Raw genomic sequence first — 5310 nt, forward strand, 5'->3', positions numbered from 1 at the left:
ACAAAAAAAAAAAAAATCAAATATCTTCCATTAAAGGATCTGAGGTGAGCTAAGTTTTGCTATTTATTTTTTTCCCTAAAGTGATCAAAATCCAGAATCTTGCAGTATAACTGTCATAGACATAGATTCTTGATTATCTTCTCCCTCAGAATTAGTGAACTTTGCCTAAATGCACAGATATCACAAATGCAAACTCATAAGAGAGAAGCATATATATTTCTTGATATAGTGATTTAACAAAGCACAGTTGAATAAAAATGAGATTTAGCAAGACTTGATATGACAAGGTACCTTTGATTATTTACAGCATAGAGGGTAGGGCTAAACACACTAATCCAAGAGACTGTCCAATTGAGTCACGAGGCTCAGAGTGGGCCTCTTGTTTTCCAAAGTCCTTGAACCTGTGTAAAGAGCCTAGGTGAAGTTGAATCCACTCCTCATTCCAAGACTTGGTCAACGATTTATGTCTAAGGGATTCTACATGTACGATCAATCTACAGTACAGCCTTAACAAAGCTTAAACAAACTATTAATCACTTACCAATGGTATGTATATATATTATCATATGTACATGCTCAGGCTCTGGGCAGCCTGGTCTAGTGGTTGGCGATCCTGCACGTAGCAGGGGATTGAAACTAGATGATCATTGTGATTCTTTTCAATCTATGACATTCTATGACTCTATGATGTATTAGCAAGACATTAAGGCATAAATGCAAAGGATATCTGCAGGAAGCAGAACCTCCAGAGGTATCCCTACTCTAGGGGAGATCCCGTCCTGCCTGCTAGGACAGATCAAAGGACTCCTCACTATTTACAAGGTAAGACAATTGGTTGCTGAATGCTCACAATGAATGCTCACAACGCGGGCAACAAACAGGAGGAGCTAGAAATAATAGTGTGACAGGAAAACTGCCACAACTGTTGGTTTCTTCTCCCAGGTAACTAGTGATAGGACAAGAGTTAGTGGCCTCAAGCCATCCCAGGGAAGGATCAAGTTGGATATCAGGAAAATTTCTTCTCAGAAAGGGTAGTAAAGCATTGGAACAGGTTGCCCAGGGAGGTGGTAGAGACCCTGGAGGTGTTCAAGGAACATATAGATGTTGTACTTAGGGACATGGTTTATTGGGCATGGCGGTGATGGGTTGACAGTTGGATTAGACCATACCTCTATGGTCTTTTCCAACCGTAATGATTCTATGATTCTGTAATGGATGATTGGATTAACTTGTTCTTCCGCTTGTATGCTACCACACTGTTAGAAATCATGTTCTCTTGAAAGGCAATCTTCCTTCAAATCATGACTTCTTTTTCTGAATTCATCTTCATGAGAAAACAATAGATTCTTTTTTCTTTTTTTTTCTGCATAATGACTTTCCAGAGACTGTATAATTACAATTTTATTCTCTTTGTTTATGTCTTTCTTTTTAAAGGATTTTTCTCAATTTCAAATTTTATCTATGTTTTTACTACATCTTCAAGTTTTCTAGAGTTAGTTTTTGCTACAATCCTCATGTAGCAGTCTTAACATTAAAATATTGAATGTCCAGTTTGTCCTTATGTGAACAGTCCTGCCACAAGGGTTCTGCCACATAAAAGGTTTTACAGAGTTGTTGACTTTTTTTTTTTTTTTTTTTTTTTTTTTTTTTTTTGTGCTATATGTAATTTTTACTGCTAACAACTCCAACTTGCTCTAGTTGGACAAACTCATTGCATATTTGCATACTTTCCCAGGAAGCAGGCAGCTATGCGGGAAAATCGTCTGATTTGACATTTTCTGCCAAGTTCTATTTTTGTTTGAGACTGGAGGCTACTGGAACTCCATTGGGGCTGCTGGCAGAATTCTTTCAAGATACTTACCATAGGAATTGGAATATAAGAGACATTTTTAGTTCCAGCATTAATCACAGATGATTTTAAGAAAGTTTCTGTAAACCAGAGCAGCTCCCAAGACAGAAAGTATTTTTTGACGGCTGAAAGAAAAAATAAGTATATGATTATTCTGGATAAGAAGTTGTGTTGTGTTCTCTTCACAGAATCCATCCTCTTCATATGTTTTGTTTTGAATTTTAGGATATTTTAAAACTTTCTGTATGAGAAAAAGTTGGTGAAATACCTTTCTGAAAAACTGTGCTGATTTTTCATTGCTCCACAAAGTGCATAAATTAATTCTACCTGTTCACAAGCCCTTTGGCTTTTCTGCTTGGCTTGTGCCAGCACAGTCACCTTGTCTACCATACCTTTTGTGAATGGAGCAGTACAAATACCTGCCATCAATGAACATCTATTCATCTCTGCTTGATGAAAATTTATTTACCTTCCAATTCTGTGTATAGATGAACCACGAGGAATTATTCCCTGAAACCTTTAGTTTGTCCACACTATTTCTTCTCTTTTGGATGTATTCTATACTTTTATATATCTTTTAATGTCTCTAACTGAAACTCTTGCCTCCTTTCTTCATTTGTTTAATTTTTGTTTTGTTTTTAATTTTGCCTTTATCTCCCATTCCAGTTTCTTGTCTTATGAGTCATATCATTTTCATTATATTGCCAGTTCTGAAACCCCTAAGAAATCTGTCAAGAATGGATGTAAATATGATATAATGGAGGAACATTTGGGAATTATTTTAGCAATCAGTGTGATATTAATAAGATAAGAAGGAAAGAAATAGAATGCTTGTATAATATATAGAGACAATACTAGACAAAGAAGAGAGCAATATAAGAAGACAGTGTATTCCCTCAAGCATAATCTGTTCAGATTAGCAAATTCAATCAAACCTTTACTTCCTGTAACATTGTGCCAGATGTGACATTTTTTAAAAGGGGAAAGTAAGATATGTTCATGAAAATTTTCAGCAGATATTGACATTGCTATTTATTCAGCACAATTTATATACATGATTCTTTATTAAAGAAAGTAAAAAGTACACATCTTGGCTTGAAGATTTTGTGATGCAGAACCCTTCTGCACTAAATCAAGTGGGTAGATTTCTGCCAGACACTTGCTAATGTTAATGTGTCTCCACACAAGGCCAGAAATTTGCTGCTATACACAACTTACAAGGTCAAGCTCTTCTGAAAAATCCAGCACAATAACTGAAATAAATCATCACAATTGTTTCAAAGGAATGAGAAAGAACATAGGAATAAAAATACCTCACATATATATTTTGATGTCTATTCATTTTAAGATACACTTTGTTTTCAAAAATATGTTTTTTAGTTGAATTTTCACATACAATTGCCATATTCTATTTTCTTCTTGAGAAATAAGTGATATTACTTGCACTGCTCTGTTAGTGCTCATAGCCTAGAAGCTTCACAGAGATTGTTTTCTTTCATATGAAAATTTGAATTGCTCACAAGTATCATAACAGACGCAAGAGTACAGCCCAAGCCAGAGCCCAACAGATTTCTCAGCAGCAGAAATGATGGAGGAAAGATGCAAAAGTCTGTGAGAAAGCACAGTTGGGTGAAGAGGATAGAGGAGAAATTATGAAATGGAGCAAGTCAGGGAGCACATATGGAATGACTTGAAAAAAAGGCCTAACATGCTGAATCAAATGGCAAGTCCATCACCTGCACAGGCAACACAGGATCAAATGAATCATTTAGAAGTATATGAAGTGTATGAGTTTGAAAAGCAAAATTCTGGGTACAGCAAGCATATTTTTGGAGATGCAGAGCTGTACATGTTCAGCAGAATAAGGCTTGAACACAAGTGAAAAATTTTTTGAAAGTCAACTAATATTACAGGGTTATTATTCTTAAATATAGTTTTCTATAGAAAAACTAGATTTGGTTAACTCTTCAAACTCCCATTCTAAGTGATTTTCTATGGTTCCTGATAACAGTGCAATGATGACAATATATTACTGAATGAAGATATCAGTGTGGAAAAAAAAAAAAAAAAAAAAAAAAGAATAATCATGATACTTTCCTTCCGAAATACACAGAAATATTAGCAGACATAAAGCATTTCATGGAATACTAATAACTTTTCTGAAACATTTCTGTGAATTACATATTTTTTAATGTGTAGAATAGGGAAGACTAAATATATATGAAATTTTGAGTATTTGCATTTTGTTTCAGTATTGCCTTATAATTACACAGAATTAAAATGACCAGACCTGTGTCACACTGACTCATATGCCAAGATTAAGATCTTGATAATAATTTATTGTAAAACAGTTTTACCAAGCCTCTTTATTTGTTTTCTTCTGGATGCCTTTTTTCATTTTGTATTCTGTATTGTACATTGATGAAGAAGTTCCTGAACAAATGTTAAATCATCATACTGTGAAATACTAGCATCTTTCTCTAACCAGGGTAAGAGCAGTTTTCTGACTCCCCAGTATGAATTTTTATTGTATCTTTGTTCAAGAAAATGATCAGAAATTCAGATAACTTGATATTAAGTCAGCTAAACCCAATTGCCCATTCCGAATAATAGTTGCAAATTGCCTATAAGAAGGACTTTAATTAGGCTTCACTTCTCTCTTACAGGGAGTCTAGATGTGGAAGTCCACTGTAGAATTAAATCTACATTCTCAAATCTCTTCATAAACGCTTTGTTTTCACAGCAGCTGCATCTCTCTCACACAGTCTGAATACAGCCTAAGTGACTTGCATTCACGATGAACCTCACTCAACTTGTCCTGGAAGAGTAAGGTATCTTATTCAAGGCAGTTATCTGGCAGTACAGAGAAATAAACATACTAGCAGAATGAGTGCAACTATTTTCAGCAACAGTTTTGATAACATAAACTGTCATCTGACAGTGCTTATCTTTCTCCACCAATTGCACAGGAAGCTGAAGAGACTGGCTTGGGCCTGACTCCCAACTACTGTTAAGTAAAACCAAGAAAAAATAATTTCATGACTACTGACAGAAATTGTAAACAAAATGAAACATTTTGATGCCTCCTTTATGAAATTACTACAAAGCAGTTCTCATTTAACATCATCAGAGAGGGAAAGAATAAATAAATAAAACATTTCCTCAATTTAAACCTTTTCTGATATTTCTTTATGGAACATCAATCCAAGGTTTGTCTGTCTGTGGCATCAAAGTAATTAGAATAAAAGACGATAAGCATTTGCAGGCACTATGCTCGAATTAGCAACATTACCCATCTTATTGTGATGGCATATGTGATGAAACTTGCTGAAAGACATACTGTGGTACACAAGTGTTCTCTGCTACAAGGTGGGTATACAAACATGTCCAAAGTGGTAAAAATAGTGTCAAGGACCACAAGTAAGGTACAGTAAGTAATGCTGCACAGGCCGTTACTTGTG

General features: G+C 35.0%; 1 long non-coding RNA gene across 1 annotated transcript; it reads left to right on the forward strand.

Annotated features, from left to right (window-relative positions):
• Positions 1 to 732: 732 nt before the first annotated feature.
• LOC149919457 (uncharacterized) lies at positions 733 to 4880 on the forward strand. Its single transcript, XR_016463586.1, has 3 exons — positions 733 to 822; positions 4593 to 4680; positions 4819 to 4880. It is a non-coding gene; the product is annotated as an uncharacterized LOC149919457 (long non-coding RNA).
• Positions 4881 to 5310: the final 430 nt, after the last annotated feature.

Source organism: Phasianus colchicus, chromosome 1, assembly GCF_987193195.1.
Source record: "Phasianus colchicus chromosome 1, bPhaCol1.hap1.1, whole genome shotgun sequence".
Taxonomy (NCBI): domain Eukaryota; kingdom Metazoa; phylum Chordata; class Aves; order Galliformes; family Phasianidae; genus Phasianus; species Phasianus colchicus.